Consider the following 19,817-nt stretch of genomic DNA (forward strand, 5'->3'; position numbering starts at 1 on the left):
AAGGAACAAGGAACTCCCCGCCCCGACCCCCCTCCCACCTCGGTCAGGACTGGTGGGCCGTGAATGGGCTTCAACACCCGCCTTCATTTGCGATTTGATGTGGTATCTGTCTTTCTCTACACGTAGTTCAAACCAGCTTTTATTGAGGGGGTGGGGGGAATCATTATATATAGATATATATACACACACACACATGAATATTAATTCAATTCATTTAATTCATAAAAAACAAACCTTGAATAAAAGTAAACTGCAAGTCCTGATAAAGGCTTCAAACTAATAACAGCAGAAATGATTACACAAGTTGTTATTTTGTTTAACAGAAAAAAAAGTCAATATAATTTTAACAAAAAAGTATTCCCGTGAGGAAAGTGGCTCCTAGAGGTGGTAAAATGAAGTAAAGCTACAGAATAGACGGTCTAACAAGTTTTTTAAAATTCTTTTAAAAAAGAGATTAAACCTGATAATCGTATAAAATGTTTATTGTACTTTAAGAACCAGTTTATCATTTTTTTGAGAAATCGGTGAGAATAAATTGGTGTTGGATTTTCTAGTATTTAAAATGTGATTCAGATACACACCCAGTCCCTTTTTGAAAACTGATGTTTAATAGACAGGAACATGTACAGGATGTTTATACAAAAACAATGTAAACATCTGCGATCTGTTCCTTTAAAGAAAATTCAGTGAAATCGCGTCTAATACTGTTTCTTTTCCTGTTACTTATAAAATGCTCTTTGTAGCCTCACGCCTGATTGTTTAGATATTTCTCTTTATATATATGTGTGTATATATATATATAAATAAGTCAGTAGAAGTTGAGTTGTGCCCATTTTCTGGCCCGCAGAGTTTGCCACACGCACACACATTCTGTCACAGCGAGAGAGAGAGAGAGAGAAAGCAGCGACATGGACGAGCAGCCTCGGCGCCTGGCATTGTTAGCAATAACGTGTCGCATCCCCACAAACACTAACCAAGGTAAGGGACATCACAAATATCTCTGCACTTCTTTCATGTAAAGTCGAAGTTTTTTTACACGATTAGAAGCCAAGTGTGAGAAACCCGTGCTTTGATTCGTGATTTAGAAAGTGCCATTCTTGCTGTTAGTTGCAGTCCTTTATAAAGATGAACTACAAAAGCAAATGCATGCGACAAGCCCAGACGGCGCCTGCAAACCCTGATATTTTTCTCTGTCGCTGGTAAGCTTGTTAATATAACGTCGAATTTCCAATAAGGCTGGGATTGCGTTGGAGGAGGTCGGTTTTAAGTCATTTAATGCAGATAAAATTGTAATCTAAATTCCCATCGGGATTTACATTTTTTTACATATTAAATTGTGGCGAAAATTAAGATCTTGGAGGGAATTTGTATGTAATTTCCCCCTGGGAGTTAACTCCAACTTAAAACATGTTTCATTTGAGAGATTCTGTAATTGGTTTGCTTTGTCTCGGCAGTGAAAGTAGGGGTTGACTCAGTGTAAGCGACCTAATATTAACGCACTAAATACACTTTTGAAAACAGTAAGACCGTTAAGGCCCCGCCAAACGACTTGTAATAGCAATTTTTCCAAAAAATATAATACATTCCTCATTAATGCATTCAGAGTTGTAGGACCCTTTCTACAGCTGTGGGTTTTGGTGTCTCCATTAAACATAATAAAATCACAATATTTACCAAAAAAAAGACACGATTAAAAAGGCTAATGCAGCCTGGTTACAGAGCGCTAGTTTTTTTTTTAAAGCGATAGAAATCAATAATGTACTGCATCTTATAAACTTACGCGATAGAGAGTGCACCTTTTGGCAAAAATAATTTTGCTAAATGCAAAAGGAAAGTAAAACGTTTAAAAATAAAACGTTAAGTACATAACAGCTTAACAATTCTGCTAGACATTTGCGATAAAGACGCGGTGCAATAAAACTCTAACACCAACAAATGTATTTGTTTTTAAACCCAATGGCGAGAAGGATAAAGGCGAAACAAACCTTGCTGCACTCCTCTTTAAACCTGGATGAGGAAAGAGCTCAGAAGCCGAGTGATGTGCTTCCAATGGATAAGACAAGCTAGAAAGTTATAAATACAGGGTGTATTCAAGTGACATATTTGCCTAAACAATTTACAGATTCTTTTGTTAATACTTAAGGTAGATGTTGAATAGGATTTTGTTAAGATGTCTTTCGGTCTATTACAGTTTCAGGATTTAATTTCCTTGTTTTGATAGAATGTTCGCCCGCGCCTTTTTATAATATTATACCCATCTCTTTAATTACTTTACTTTGATGATATTCACAAGTCTTATCCACCTGCACGCAGGCACAGCACACATTAGGAGGACTGTTAGAAATGATCCCCCCCCCCAGTAAATAAGGAATAGATCCATGACAGCAAAAAAACCATAGGATTGTATTGCACTCACGAATGTTAAAATATATTCCGATTCCATACATATGATTCTAATAATTTAAAATATAAACTCAAAATATAATACGATGATGTGCTTTAAGTAAATTAATTGCTATAGAAAGATTTAGCCTTTGTGAATTGATGACTAAAAGGACCACGCTGTAGAGAACAGTTACATTTTGTTATTACTTACATGGGGGTAAACGATTTAGAAATTGCGTTGCCCTATCGTCATGCGTTAAAAACACGACTTTCTGTGATGGACATAATATATATTCATGTGAAGTCCTGTAGTGGGTATAACTTTTCTGAATTCAGCACAAAGCACGGATTGGATAAATAAAATCAATTTCTTTACAATCTATCTGTGGAGAAAGAAAATAACAGCTGTGCTCACAGTTGATGGAGTGAACTCGATGAGCATAATCAGGTTTTAAATGCATTTAGGTGAACTGTCTCTATGACATTTTCTGATGCCCGTACCACAAAAGGAACTATTAAAACTAGAATGCTTATTAATTATAAATCAAAATGATTTTTAACAAAAAAGGATTTGATTCCAGGTGGAAATTACTGATGGTTGATTTAATATTGACGGTAATACTATGTTTACCGAATTTAAACAACTTTACGTCTACATTTTTAACATCATCCGTTATAAAATCACCTCTTTTGGAACACCAGTGTTTTACATTTCCCATCCCACTCTCCTGGGGCAGCTTGACCCCCCTATTAAAAAGCAGTTTCCGTTTAAGATCAGATTCGGCAGTGTTGATTGTACGTGAGGCACAAATAAAATTAATAAGAGGGGAATTATGCTCCACGCCGGCCCCAGGTTTTGGTTAAGTTATTGTAAACAGGCTGCGCAATCAGTGACCCTGTTAGCCAGGGCCAGGCATTTATCAGCGCTCAGGGCTGAGGTAGAAAGCAAGCTCAGACCACCCACCGCTCCAGTTAAGGCACGCGTGCGCCCCGTTTCATTCCCTGCTTTTCATTAACACCAGCGGCTCCCCCCAAGATCACCTTCGACAGGGGATTTTTAAAAAAAACTATAAAACCCTCTCTGCATAAAACTTCAGGGTAGCCATGGAAATTGATCCCTAAACGTTTGTGCAAGGCGAGGGAAGGGGTGGGGTGGTGGGGAGGGGGGCGGTTGTGACAGGAATAATTCCATCAACTGTTAAAAGTGTTTTTTGCCCCCAAGGTGCTGACCGAATAATGTACTGTCTTCTTAATGGACGCACAGGGACGGTCCGTGAACGTTAAAAAAAAAACTTGCATAAAACGCGACCCAGCATTTGGAGACCAGTTGCCCCCCGCGTTAGCGATATGTTTTGAACTGCTGGATAGCAATTGTGTTGTCTTTGTCTGTCTTATCTATCTATATCCAGCTGACATACGCGAAGCCATGAGTAATATGGAAAGGGAAGGGGCACGTCAAGTAATAGAACAAAGCATGGCCCGTGCTTATTGTCCCTCAATAAAATACTAACTCAAAAGGAGTTCGTATTAAAGAATGTCAATATTGATGTAAAGAGCTGTATGTGATTCTGCGATAAAAGGTACACGATAAAAAAAAATCAGTAAAGGTATTTTCCTGGGTGCTTTATTGTGCATTAGTTTATTTTATTTATATATAATCTATACAGGGACAACGCCGGCAGGTTGACCAGAGGAATTCATACACTGGCTTGCTGGCCCATCTTAACTGGGCTGTATGAGATGAGGGAGATTAGGGTGCGCGTGACGCGGAGGAAATGCTCTTTCAGTTGAACTATGTTTTCTGTTGCTCAAGGGATGTGTTGACAGGGGAGAAAGCGTACTGACGTGTTAATATAATTTAAGTTTATGCAACCACATAATAGGGCGACCCTTGTCACTGGATTTTAAATATTAAATGCGCTTGGCCTGGCAGGAAGAAAGATGGCACATCCTGGGGGAAGGTGCTGAGATCTATGTTATACAGTAATCCAAATTGATCAGGGGCACCACGACTGGACTGGACTGATTTTATGCAAAGTAGAAGGCGCACACTTATAGTTATACGATGGAGATTAAAACCAAAGCGGGTTGAAATGAATGGGGTGCAAATAAATTGAGTGGGTGACATTGTTACTTTGCCGTATTGTAATAACCGCCGTCTCATCATATACCCGTTAGCTGCACCAGAGCAAGATGCTGAGCGTCGGAATGGTAATTTGCTCCTTTGCCCCCGTGTTGTGACTTGGACGGAAATTGTGGACAGGCCAAACCCCCACAGTCTTCATGAACAGGGAGGCTGGGTCGGAACCCTGACATTCTGAGAGAGACCAACTGCATTTGATCGTTAACATTTTTACAGTCACTTAGTAAGAAAAGCGCGGGTGCAATTTTCAACGTAAATACTTTAACAAAGCCCAGTGTTTTATTGAAGAGGTGAATCTTTTTTACTCAAAAGATGCAAATTACTTTTGTGGCGTCCCCCGCTCGACCCATCCCGGCTGGCTCTTCAACTGAAGGCACAGATTTTTCCATGACGTTATTCCATGAAATATGTGACAACACTGTAAGTCGAGGGAATTTACAGCCTCTTTCTGATGTCTTTTTTAGTACTTGCATCGCTAGTATTAAACAAAAAGCACAATTCCAGTCTGCTTTAAAGCAAACAATGGCACGTCAGTCAACAGACATAAATATGTAATTATTTTCAGTTTCCTCTATCAGAAATCCAAACTGAGAAGGTTTGTGACAAAATCATCCAGTAACCGCTCTTGCCACCCTGTGAGCAGTTTGCATGTTGACACCCTTGAAGTAATGAAATACAGGAACATGGTGCAAGTGCATATATGTTACAATAATGTAAATGAATGACTGTGATTCTGAGACATGTCCAGCCCCTTTGCACCTTTTACCTGCTCTAAGATACTGCGGTTCTTGAATGGAAGTTTCAACGGGTTTCATGTGTGTGTGTGTATCATTGTTCGTTGCTTTCCATTACCTTTTCCCGTTGTTTATTGCGCTCATGGGCTTATGAATGATCCCTCTGCCTCGTATATTAATTGGAATTACACAGGCCAATGATTGGTAATTGCCAACCTGGGATGAAATTGACCCGCAACTGCACACTGTCGGGAGCAGGATGTATCGCAGCGTACAGTTTATAAATAACAAAATCAAAACTTAAGATTTCTGAATGTAATTCGGTAAAATAAGATTTATGTTAATGGGCAAATGTTTTCACAGATTCTCGGAGACAAAAGATGAGCTTTTCTATCTAGGCTGGTGCAGGTGGGGTAAGATTCCCCGAGACATATTCTGCCAAGAATTTTGTTGTATCTGCCGCTATCTTTTTAATTATACTTTATTAATTATCTTTTTTATTAGGAAGATAATATCGGTTTTATTCAATTAGAGCTGCGCATTACGAAGTATCACAAGAATCCACATTTTGAATCCCCAGATACCAAAACTTATGATTGCACGAGGGGTTCTTAATAAAATCTCACAGGAACAGACTATTCTTTCCCTAGGTTTTGACTAATGAAATAAATATTAATTACGCATCTGATGTTTTGACTTTTACAGCGATTACATTCACTATGAACTAGTCGTTGCAATAAAATAGGTCACTTTTACTAAACATTCTGCATTAAGCAAATTATCTCGATCTCTAATGTTCTGCTGTACAATATAGCTTTTCAGGAGGAGTTCCAGCTCCGTTTAAATTCAAGACAATTGTATTTCTCGCACTTCACATAAATAGATTGTGAAACGAACAGATTTGGTGTATTGAAGAGCAGTGAGGAACACGTTTAACGTGCATGGATTCATACTTTGCAAAGTGAGTGTCTATTATGCAATGGTTCTGGGATAACAATATTAATGTGTTTTAATAAACAGAATCAGCGACTGACGTAATTCTTACCAATATAGGAATTTAACCGAACAATGGCTGATCAGCCATGATCTCATTGAATGGCGGAGCAGGCTCGAGGGGCCGAATGGCCTACTCCTGCTCCTATCTTCTGTGTGAACCCTTTCCTTAGCCAACATCCCCAAACAACCTGTATTAACGTTTCGTGAAACGTCCCAATGCCCTTCACTGGAGCGTAATCCGACAAAAAATTAAGTTAATTGTTTGCACGTAATATTCCACAGGGTTTAATGTTTTTTTTTCATTAAATACAGTTAAACCCATCTGCAGATCCGATATAAGCACATTTCGGATATAAGCATCTCGATAGCGAGTCCCAATGTAGCCCTGAATTGCAAAAAACTGGTATAGCTGTCACTTGTCTTCTAAGCAGGCTCGATCAGAATCAACTTTAATGTTTACCCCAACCGTATACACAGAAGAAACGAAATGGCAATATAATTTTTGACCCTCTTATGAATCAGTGGCCACTCATATTTCACGTTTATCGAAACCAGTTTAAGCAAGTATCAAAAATGTTGTATCTCGGTTCATTTTTCAAACTGCCACTTTTATCAGCTCCGGCGAATTCGAGATAAATGGATTCCAGATCTCCTTCTCTTCGATTGATTTTTTTTTAGGAGATGCACCAGGAAAATCACCAGCTGGTCCATTTAAAAGTTTATGTAATCACTAAAATGGTGATGCTGCAGCTTCAAATGTCGAGTGCATTGTTTAAGTGAACATGCCTATGGGGGATGGGCATTGTAATTCCACCGAGCAGCACTAGAGGTCTCACTTCGAGGTTCTTATTGGTTGAAAGGTGTATTGAACAGGGTACTGACATAGCCGACTTGACTTTAAGTAAGCACATATGATAAGGGACTATCACTGTCAAGTGAATATAATTAGAAACAAATGTATATATCTACAGCTATTTCAATGGTGCTGGTTTAGCGAATTTTTGGACAGATCCAAACTCAGTCAGTTTCCATGTCTCGTCCTGGCGATACCCGCAAAATAATGGCAATGTGAACATGTGAACAAATTAAGAAGGGCAAATGATCATACAGCAGAGAAAAGATAAATCTGGGGTAAAATAGAATACAGTCCGACCCAATATACACTCGTTAAATATTCCCTCAGATACCGGGAGCAAAAGATATTTTTAAGAAAGAATGTGTTAGAAATTTGAAAGAGAAAATGGTGTAAATGCACAGCAGGCCGGTCAGTGTCTGAAATAGAATGAAATGTTGGTTGGGGTCTGCCCTTCGCCAGAATGGGTTAGACTCTGGGCTGGGAGGTAGTGAAGTACATGTGTTATCATTACCGTGAAAATGGGATATATGAGATATGCATCTGAAAAATCAATTGGTAAGAACATAACGATACATCCAATAATAGAAGTAACGGGATAGGGGATTCCGAGATCTACACACCATAACTATTTTCTTTCTTGCACAATAGTAACAATTTAATAAACCCCCTATACTAAACGTACCGTAAATATAATACAATTTAGTATGATGGAAATTGAATTGTACAGGCTCACGTTAAGGCAGTTTTGAAGTTATTTGAATAGCAATATTTAAGTAGTGAATTATCTTTACAGTTGAATTAGAACAAATAATGACACATTCTTTGCAGTTCCTAGATTGTGTGTTTCAGCTTTAGAAATACTTTTAACAATGGTTCTTGCTATAAAAAACGCTCCTCGGGATCCAGCATAAAAGCTCTTGTCAAATGCAATGTGCCCAAAACCCATCTATGCAAATTTAATATAAGCACATTCCTGGCAATGGTTTAATACATGCTGGTCGTTCCAACTTTGCAATTGTGATCCTAACATAGTCAGTGATGAGTGTAGTCAATGTTGTTAGATGCAAGTTTTGTACAACGTCCCTGTATCTCTCCCGACTTGCCACATAAACCAGGATTATATTGGTTGAAATTCGTTTTTTCTCCAGTGCGGGGAAATGGCAGACGAGAAGCGCATCTAAGAAAGATAACGTGGGTTGGTGTGAGAACCGAACAAAGGCTCTCTGATGTTAATGATCAGATCCACGGGAACAAATACTTCTTGGAGTCAAAGATTAAAAAAGATAGACGGTTTATGATGATGTAAGATTAACTGCCAAGTTTAATATCCTAATATCTAAATACCGTATTGTCCATCTAGAGTGAATGACATGTTCGGATCATTAATTGCTCTCGACTGGCCATGTAGTACCGAAAGAACAATAGCAAAGTGAGTTCAGCTTTTAGATATGAAACGACTGGGCAAAGTTATTGACACTTGGACACCCACAATAGAGACAAAATAATCATTAGGTATATCCGTCATTCGGGTTCAACTTTCTTTAATTTCGTTAAATTATATTAGAACAGGTCTTAAGAATTTTGATTTTAAAAATAGTTTTGTTTTTATGAAACTAATTCGCTTAGGATTTCATGATTCAATTAATCACATTATAATTTAGCACATTTCCTTCATCCTCTGGAAAACTCTGACTTGTGTTTTGTGCAAAGACTTGAGCAATAATGATATATCTCTAAGGTACCATTTACTGATCGAAGGAAAATACGCACTTTCTACCCAAATGAGCCAGTTTAAAGTAACATGGAACAGCCCGGGGGTGCCAGCATACACGTGTCGCTCAAACGCCGCTCAAAGGCAGTAAAGGCACAATGTGCTAAATCATTGAACACTTTCAAATTAGGTAAACATTTGATAAAAAAAAACAAGCTCTGATCTCAAGTACCTAACCGGTGATTAGACGGATTTTACAAGGTTCCATTTTACTTGTTTTGAGATTATATACAATGTAAATCACACCCATTTTCGTTGATATGCTGTACACAAGAAAAGGTAAATTGCTGTTAAATGAATACAGAATTATATTGAGCACGAATTGGCAGTATTGGAGACTAAAGGGAACCTCTGCTGTATGTTGCTTGATAGTCAAATAACGAAAATGAAAGCGGTGTGGTATCATCCTATGCTGTCTTTTCAAATTAGGAAGTGTTCACTTTATCATATATAAACATTATTGTCTGTTGTCTCACCTGCTACAGCGTAATATATTGTTATTTGCATTTTTATTAATCCAGGATTACTATTCTGCTAAACTAAACTGGCAATATTTGGTTATTCACGATATTCAAGTATATATATATATATATTTTTTTTGCACGTTTTGCATGTGTTGCTGAGCTTTTAAAAATATGGCAATTCGTGCTGATTGTCACACATGGTTCCTTCCCAGTGGATGTATTGCTGTACATGTGTTGGCATCCTCGTTTGGATATAGAAAGTATTTCCAGACACTTCGAGCTGACTTCTATAGATTAAAAGCCATACGACCATCCCTCTAGTAACCTGGGTCCAATTGCCACAACTACTTCTTTGCCTTTTCATTACTGACTGGTGAAATCTCTTTAGGAACGCGGTGGGTTGAGTATTAGCAGGAGTGGGGATTGTAAACTGCTGTTAGTTTACTGTGACCTGTCGTTTCCTAACCCTTCTTTGGTCGAGGTAGTTTCAAGGATCTCTCTATAGGTTCTGAGGTAACCAAATATAGCTCCCTCGGTGTTCCTGTCTGTTTTCCAACCCCGGGTTTGCCAAGATGCTGCGCAAAAGAACCCGACTTCAGCCACCTGGGGAAGGTTTCCTACCTATGCAACGTGTAGGGAAATCGTAAAGGCGCTTTAAACAAGAGGCTTATCATTTCGTTATACAGTGCACAGAGGAAATCTATCTCCTTCTTGGCCAACGACGTTTTCCATTGGGTTCTTAAGTGTGCGGTATCTGTATTTATTCAGGCATGTCATCAAGATGAGAGGTTATAATTTGCAAGTCTTAAGCAAGTAGACCCAAACTACTCAAAGCAGTCATTGGTGTATGTAATTCGAATCTTCAAATTTGATGCGTTCTTGAAGTCTAACCATGTAACTGGTTCATTTAATAAACTGGGAGAATACCAGGTCGCTCATACAAAGCAAACATGATTTTCAGTCCAATATTTTGGTCATTTTTCGTTTGCATTGTATCTGAGTATGAAGACTAAAGCCCGAAAAGCTCTATTATGAGCTCGCATACCATTTACATACATCCCAGCAAACACTTAGAGGAATAATTCCACTGGGATATAACCGTGTGTAAACGATGCGCGCTGATTTTTTTATTTATTGCCCTTTGCATTCTTCATTTTAACGATCTTCATAAATTCAAGCGAGAAAACGCCACGCAGAGAGGGACCCGAATGATTTGCAGATTTTCCATCATTTTTTTCCTCATAGAACATTAAATGCTTCTAGACTATTGCACACCAGGCAATCTGCGAATCATGGCGATTCATTGAGGCAGCTCAAATAGATCAGGCGGGACAATATTGGGGAAGAAGGTTGCATGCCATGGCCTTGCAGACACTGTGGAATATGCTGTCTGCAGCTATTTTCGGCGATTGTGCCATTAGTTGGATGGGAGCTGTCCTCCGTTCGTGTTGTACTCATCCAATTCAATCTGCAGAACGCTCATGTATTAACTTTTTTTTGTAGAAAGAACTGACCAATGTCCCAACTAGCAGAAGAAAAGCGATCGTGAGCGCGGGATTCTGCTTCCTCCAGGCTGCACCATCACCGAATAACAGTCTGGATTTTAACCTGTTAATGGCCGCGCCAGCTTTCGCGCACCGCGCCCTAAACTAACACAGAGCAGTTGGATTTCTATTTGTTTGAAAAAAAAATATTTTGTCATTTCTGTTGTGCTGGGTGATACTCGATGTTATTTTCTCAACGCGCTGTTCTCTTAGACAGAATAATATCAAAAATAGCAAGAGAGTTGCTCAGAAATTAAAGTGTTCGAAGGGTTTAACAAAAAGTTCATTATTTCAAAACCCACGCTGCTGAAAGTTAAATAAGCCAATCATTTTCTCGATGGGTGGTATCTGTATAACTCAACGTAACTACTCCACATTCTCGCTTTGATGAATTGATGCTATAGTCACAAAGGACATCAATCATAAAACACACATTCCATTAATCACGATCAAACTTGCCAGCAGACACAGCCAGTAACTTGGCCCATTTTCAATTTCTGCATTTGTTGAACTAAACCTTTCTCCAAAGTAGTATGGGAGCACGTTAAGGTTTATAGGGGAGAGAGTCACTATTGCGAGCCAGCATGTTTTCTAATGCTCCACGCACTTGTGTCTTCCTCCGATACGACACATGTATTGTCAACCAAAAATCCGCATTGTGTGGTTATAATATACAAACAACAATCTTTATTAAGCTGAATGCAATCCCAAGCCTTAAAAAAAAACCACATCAAAATGGATGCAATTACCTTTTAGACCACACAATCAACATTACCGAATGCAGTTGTTCTGTGTCGCATCTGAGACTTCTTGGGGTTTCTTTGATGTTTCTTTCAAACCCATCCTGAAATCTAGTTGACCAAACAAAATATTTACCATTGCCAGATTGCTGAACTTTTCCCGCACCATTAAAATGCACCATTGAAAGCACTGGACTTTTTAACACGATATAGTCGTTTAAAACATGCTGTTAACAAGTATTGCTGAACCACGGGAGACTAGAAATGAATTTGAAGTTCAACTATTTGTATCGAAAAAGCTTTTATTTGTTGATTGCACTGCCCCCTTCTGAACCATTAACCGGTCAGTTTCATAAATTCAAAAACAGCCATTCGACTTAGTTTGATTTAGTGGATTGCAAGGGTTAAAATACATTGCAGTGCCGCCACTGCTCCAGCCCCAGTGACATCCAGATCCCTGTTCCCAGATTCATCGCAAGAGTTCATGATAATGATGAGCTTAGAGTCTCCTGGCTGAGCTAGTTTAAGTACTAACTAACTCCAGGCAGTGGAAGACCACAGACAAACGCAAGGTTACGGTTAGAATTATTATGATAAATAATCGATCCTGGACAAATATAAATATCCTCGGCAACGAACTATCACTACAAGAATGTGCAGTCTGTTAAAAAGTGACTGGCATGGGTTAGGCATAACAACTGAAAATCGTGGCGATGCACTTTTAATGTATTTGTGTTTGAATAAGAATTGATTTATATTAAAATATAGGGACAGTACTTTTTGGAAAGGGGAATGCATATTTCCCGCGTGTTTTTAAAAAAAACGTTTAATCCGTTCAGTAACACACAGATAACTGAATAAACGCAGATTGTATTTTTAGTTACTTAAAGAATCTTAAATGTATTCATATTTGTTCAGATGGGTTCCGTTTTTAATATTCCATTCAGGAGCAGGTACCTGGAGCACAGTCTGTCAATGTTCTCAAAGTGGAACACTGAACTTCAAAATCCGAGTGTTAAATTAGATTTTTTTGGTAAAAATGTCAAAAGATAATACAACCTATTCTTTTAGTGTTCATTTACACTATAATTTTAGTCTCACTATGAAGCATCACAGTGCCAATATGACTCCATATAGAAGTGGTGGGAGACTCCCTGGTAAAAGTCTCCTTTCTCCTAGTCTCCTATCTCCTTTCTCCTCGGCACTTTTTAAACCTACCTGGAGTTGTAACCTAAAACCTGATCAAATCTAAAACATTCCAATCTGAGGAAACTATCATTGAATTCTAGTTGAGGTGAGCCGGTGTCTACTTAACACTTGGACTTTGTTGCTTTAAAAGGACACAGTTCCATTTCAGAACAAAAAATACATTGTGCATTTTCAAGTATAGCACTCCTGTCCTTATAGAACAGAGTGTCATTTTGACTTCCCATGGACAATGTTACAATAGTGTTTTTTCTTTAAAAAAAATGCTTGTTACATATTCTGGGAGAGGCCCTATAATGAAGAGCATGATAATTACAGAATGTTTTATTTGTCATTTTTTGGAAGCTTTTTCAGAATCTTCCACCAGGATGTATGTTCATGGTAACACATCCAGAATCTGATTAAATTTGGAGCTTTCCTTGTCCCTAAACTTTTAGGGTGTTTATTTTACGCTGCACCCAGAAATAAAACTGTATTTACATTTTTGTGAGGCTGACATTCCACAATGTAGTTGCATGGATGCCTACACTTAAGCAGGTCAGTAAAATATGAGACATGTTGATACATTTGAAATCTCGATACACAAAACTCTCAAAATCTTTCCAAGTTATATTGTTTACAAGATATACAGCTTGGCATGACTTATTGCAATGACAACTATATGACTTAAATTTATACCTTACGGGCAGTTCAATATACGTGCGTGATTTATGGCACTCTTCACCCACTATGTGTTTGTGATATAAGCTGTTGTGTATGATTCAAGTTTACATACAGTGAACCGCAATAATGTGCAACCTTAAAATCCTTACCACAGGCAAACTCATTCATTTCTCAAATAACGAGTTTATAGACAACTCTTTCCCTCCACACATACCCACACAAGCAACATTAAGGTGACAACAAGTACAGTTTTTGCAACAGCTGATGAATGGAGCCTGAATAAAAAGAAAATACAAAATTGCAAAGGTTTGGTTAGAACTTTTTGCCCAATGTATGTATTGATTTGTTATGTGGAAAGGTAATTGCATTTCAGGGTCTTTTATAAACTCATACATATATAGTTACATAGTCCACAGCACAGACACAGGCCATTCAGCCCAACTGGTCCATGCCGGTGTTTATGCTCCACACGAACCTCCTTGCACCCCTCTTCATCTCAGCCTATCAGCATATTCTTCTATTCCTTTCTCCCTCATGTGTTTATCGAGCTTCCCCTTAAATGCATCTATGCTGTTCACCTCCGAGTCAGCACTCGTGCAGCTTTAGGAAATGTGGTAAAGTGTTGATAGGAAATAAGATATGGAAGTTCAGTGATCTGACGGGAAAAATTATATCTTAAAGAGTAGCTCAGTATTGGGTGGTATTTCAAATGGAACATCAATCCTTTTGCTACTCTGTCACACTGGTTAACAAATGAATAGTTTCCTTCTAAAGCTAAACAGAATATTAGCAAGATACAAACTGAATAAGCATTGTGATTAGAAAGCCCAAACTAAGTAATCTTATTTAGTCTGCAAGAATACATAAACACTGAAATACACTACAATATGTTTGCTTTTAAATTCTTCATTATTTTGGTTAAAGTTAGACCAAAATACTACAGGATTTAGATATTTTTCCGATGGTATGACTTGCTAAGATGCTAAGGTTTAAAACTGATCCAGTTGATCACTTGGTCAAAAATATGCAATATTATTCCATAACTTTCCAGTTGAACTTGTACAATTGTTTGATATGAAAAGTACATGAAATATTGTTCCATAAATGTGTTAAATGTGGACTGTGAAGCAAAACAAAATCCACTATGGATTCAGCAGAAATGACAAAAGAAGTAAATGATCAATTTCGAAGGTAATCTCTTTATGTAGGTTTTAGAAGTAATTGATAATGTATCTTTTGAATGGGGGAACTGATAAGACTAAGAAGTGAATTATTGCACATTAAGAATACCCACCTTCTCAACTTCTGTTTATCCATTTGTAGTATTTTAATGTGAAGGAATAATTAACATGGCATTAATATATGACACATCCAATGTTCCCTGTAGGCTGCACTATGTTCTGCGCAGCCTGTTTTGTTCAATGCGTGGTCACTTTAAATTTCTGCACCCTCATGGCATTTCCAATGTAAAAGCTTGTGAGCGGCCTGCGCAGGACCTTGCAGATTACTGCGTGACTGCGCACGCGCGCAGCTTAGAGGGAACATTGGACACATCCTGATTTTATTCTGTATAATAACTCTTTCACCATGTTTATCTATAAAATTTCTAACTTCTCAGTGTAAATAATATTCACTTAATTAAATAAGGATTTTACATGTTGAAGGGTTTCATAGGCGTTTATTCCACAACAGAGGTCGACAGCATAATTCAGCAGCCAAGAATTCAAAAGGCACAATGTGTAACACTGCTCTGCCTTATCAGTGGAACAAAAATCACATTAATTAAAAAGTATTATTTTGTTTATCTTATAGGTGTATTTTGTTTTTATTTTGCGCTGTTGTTGTACTGTGTTAGTTAAGTGCAGAGTGTGGTGCACAGGCAGCAAGACTCACGTTATAGTGCCTGATTGTATGTCTCACTCTGTTGTCGAGGAAGGTGCCATGTGTATGGATGCTTACACACATATATAGATCCAGCACTTCCTCATGAGATTAAAAAAAGATTCTTATAAAGTGCTCCCAAAGTCCAGCAGGCTACCTGAGCACTTTTTAAACCTGTTTGACACTGCACTAGACTATATTCTATATATCAAGCCCAGGCGATGTGAGATGGCTCCATCAAAGGAATCTCTCACTGCTTAGTTTATGTGCACTCTGGGTCTAGATTACGACCCAACTGCAGAATTATTTTTGCTACTTTTGCTTCATTCTGAAGGAGGAATTGCTTTGTAGATACACACAAGTGATAATTTAACTGCACTGCTTGCGTTTTCATTCTTAAATAGTATTGTTACTTTTGAATCTGGGGAGGGAAACAGTGTAAAAGATCATTTCCTTCGAGTGCAGAGTAAATTGGGTTACATAAGTGAGGGTAAGATGATTATTTTGAGCACAATGATAGCAGCACTATTTATTTGGGAAGATGGGAGACTTTTCAAATTATGCCAAATGTTTATGTAGACAGTGTGGAAAGAAATAACTTGGGATACTTGCACTAGCGATATGTACGAACAATTATATAATGGACTCAGAATGCGTTGGTTATGATGAGTAATATTGTTTCATATTTAATGAATTTTTTTTATTGCAATATAGACTTTAGAAATTATGGGGGAAGAATTACTCTGGTCACTTAGCATAGTGATATCGTAAATGCATTAAACATTTTGTTTATGATATTGATATGCATAGAAAAGAAGAACTTTGTATTTATATACCACCTTTCACTTCCTCAGGATGTCTTAAAGTGCTTACAGCCAACAGCCAATGAACTTTGAGGCACAGTTACTGTTCTTCTGTAGGCAAACATGGTAGACAATGTATGCACAGCAAGATCCCACACGCAGCATTGAGATAGTGACCAGTTAATCTGTTTTGGTTGAGGAGAAATGTTGGCCAGGACACTGCCTAGAAATTGGGTTGAGGCGCCAAACTAGCGCCAAGTTCGCCTGAGTGCAGGATTTAGCGCAGCGTTCGAGTCTTCAGCGATCGTCCGATATTCAGTTTCATTGCCCCTAGAGGGAGACGGGGCGAGGCTCAAGGCGCTCCGCGTCCCTCTTAGGGCGCTGAAACTGAATATCGCAGCGCAACGTGCCGCAGCGCCACACGCTGCGGCACGGCATGCTGCGGTACTGCAGGCCTTCCTCCCATTATTAAGGGGGAGGGGCCTGCACCAGCACGATCCCCGATCGCGAATGCCGGCAAAAGAGCCTGGCACCAAGAAGTGCCGGGCTCGCGGGAAACAGCCGGCAATGCCGCGGGGGGGGGGTCAGGAGGCCGGGGACGGAGGTGCTGGCAGGCGGCCGCCGAAAAAGGCGGCCGCCCCGCACCTCCACCTTAACTTGCACCGCTGCTGGCACAGTAAGGCCCCGTGAACCGGGCGCGGGTAGTGAACGGCGCAACTGCGGCGTTCGCAACCAAATATCATGAACGGGGCGCGAATGGGGCGCTGCGCACACCGATGACATCATCGATGGCGGCGCAGCGCAAAAGGCTAACACCACCATTATCGCCCCAACTCAATATCGCGGGAGGCACAGCCAGTGGCGCTACAGTCACTGCCTGCCTCTTTAGGCGCTAACAAGTGGTGCTACTCACCCAATTTCTCCCCCATAGAGAACTAACTCTCTGCTCTTCTTTGAATAGTGCCAAGAGATTTTCTTTAATGTAACCACAGCAGTTCTTCCCCCTTCATGTCCACTTAGCAGACAAGGATTTCATATGCATGAAGAGACAATAAAAACTATCTGAAGAAGGCTAAAGTCACAAAACAAAATAGCTGGATATCTTCTCCAGTGCTGTGTTAGTAGAATTGTTTTATGAAGAGACCAAGAACTCATAAAACGCCTAACAACTAGAAACTAGAAGGTTGTGTGCCTGATTTAAAAAGAGTCACATTTTACACAAGATTTGCAGACTTAAAAACTTGCAAGTACAAGTTCAATGCCAGCAAATGCATAATTAATTTTGCAAAAAATAATTTTTGGATCAGGATATTTATAAACTGATAAAATAGACAATTTGTAGATCTTTTGTCCTAATAAACACCAAGAAACACTATGCTTGGATCAAGATTTCTATACACTAGATAAAAATAATAAGTTTTCAAATTTTGTACTGTTGTCCATTTAATTATTCACTTGGCAATTAAATCTAAACAAAAATAGAAAGGTGGAACAAATCATAATTTATACAAAAACTGATCAACATCTAAATGTTTGCCATGTTTTAGTGAAATTTGGCATTGGACTCTGTTTTGTGCAGAAATCATGAAAAATCAGATATGTTTTAAGCTTAGATAAAGATTTTGCTTTTAAGCATTATATTGAATTAGGAATTTTAAACAATAGCTGACATAAGAAAACTACTCGGCACTTGGTCTGAGTGTTAAACAAGGCTTTAATCAACTGTTTTTCAACATGGAGGTCTGGTTGTGTCCTTCACTAGTTCCTGTTAAAGAATGTCCTAAGCAAGCTGGGCCCATACCCGAGTATGTATACTCTCCCTGGACAGCGCCACCAGCAGGCCGCCCAGTATTATTTCATAAGTCATTCCACATGAATGACAAGATTCATGTCAATCGCAATGAATGGAAAGTGGAATACTCTAATAGAATGATACGCTGGTTGATGGCTCAGCTAATTCAGACAGTGAATAGCTGAGGTATTTGGACCAGAAAGGTGCCAGGTTCACTTTCCAGTCTAAGCTAAGTTAACTGATCTCAGTCAAAGTGACATTAGGAATGTTACAATTAGCCTCAGAGTCCCTGGGGTAGAGTTTCCGCTTTAGGCGCAATCAGGAAATTGCGTCCAAAATGCATTTGAAATTCCGCTGGTTAGGTCACACTTCAAGTTTCTGCTAAAATTCATTTGCATAATCACGAACGTAAAATCTTCCATGAACCAGCGCAATCAGGCAGTGCAGTAGAGTGTAATTGTTCTTTTTTTCTTTCCATTAAAAAGTATTCCTTGATGTATTTAAGAGTGGTAACCTGGTGCAGATACAACTAAAAATGGGTTTATCACCAAAAATAAGCATTTTTAATAATGGTGTCTAGTCCTCCACCAGTGAGTAATCTGATTTAAAATCATTGAAAATGTCTTAAAAAAAACTATACTGAACCGTTTAATAGTTTCATTGGTGTACACTAGTCAGTTCCTTAAAAAATGTAATATTTTTTGATATGAAAATACTTTAAAAATGTGCCTACTAGAACCTTTGTGCCTAAGAAAATGAACGCAATTTGAAGAGCCTTTCTGAACCAATGCAACCGGCCAGTTTTCTGGGCAGGGCCTGATTCAGGCAAATTAAATCTTGAACCAGCATAAAAGATCGCGGAAAACACGTGTGTGAGTGGTTTTAGACATAACTCACTTGCGTTTAAAATTCCCCGATCTTTTACGCTGCTTCGGCCGATTCCGCAGGGATTGCGCTGATAAAACTAACAGGAACAATCGTAAACTCGACTCCTCCCCCTGAGTTTAGGAATGGAAAATCAACCATATGTTTCCACTCCAATCCAGTGATCTACTACGTGCGTGAGTATTGGGTAAGGGTTACATTGACTTGGCTGTGATACCTTTATGATCTAGTAGTCTGCTGACGCTCACTGTCTAGGCTCACACGTGAATAATGGCCACTTAGACAAGGTATTAGAGAGCAAACTGGTGCCTGTGTAACCGTACTACAACAAAGAGTCATCAGGAGGGGAAGCAAATAATTGGCAGAAATAAAGGAGGGAAACAAAAAAAATGATATGCTTGGATATATGTTTATCTGTTTCTCTGTCTCCAGATGCTGAGCATTTCCAGCATTTTCTGTTTTTATTTCAGATTTCCAGCATCCGCAGTATTTTGCTTTTGTATTAGTGTTTAATTCACTGCCACTTCTCTTCTAGGAATGTCATAGAGTCCAGGTCCTCACCACTCGCTGCGTAAAAATGTGTTTCCTCACATCCCCCTGCATCTCTTGCCCAAAACCTTAAATCTGTGTCCCCTAGCCCTTGTACCATCAACTAGTGAGAACAGCCTTTCCCTGTCTAGCCTATCTAAACCCATCATAATCTTGCACACCTCTATCAAATCACCCCTCAACCTCCTTTGCTCTAATGAAAACAAATCCAGCTTCTTTAACCTGTCCTTGTAACTAATCCCCCATCCCCGAAACCATTCTGGTAAATCTCCTCTGCACCCTCTCAAGGGCCTTCACATCCTTCCTAAAGTGTGGTGACCAGAATTGGACACAGTACTCCAGTTGTGGCCTAACCAGCGCTTTATAAAGGTTCTCTACTTTTGTACTCAATACCTCTATTTATGA

General features: G+C 38.9%; 1 long non-coding RNA gene across 2 annotated transcripts in view; it reads left to right on the forward strand.

The window, feature by feature from the left end:
• The window catches only part of LOC147116689 (uncharacterized), a 72,587-nt gene that overhangs the window by 41,716 nt on the left and 11,054 nt on the right, over positions 1-19,817 (forward strand). For both annotated transcript variants that reach the window (XR_015078863.1, XR_015078862.1), the window contains exon 2: positions 848-978. This is a non-coding gene — a long non-coding RNA (uncharacterized LOC147116689). The remainder of the gene's footprint in view (positions 1-847; positions 979-19,817) is intronic.

Source organism: Somniosus microcephalus, chromosome 6, assembly GCF_052327205.1.
Source record: "Somniosus microcephalus isolate GS21.2 chromosome 6, FLI_Smic_1.0, whole genome shotgun sequence".
Taxonomy (NCBI): Eukaryota; Metazoa; Chordata; class Chondrichthyes; order Squaliformes; family Somniosidae; genus Somniosus; species Somniosus microcephalus.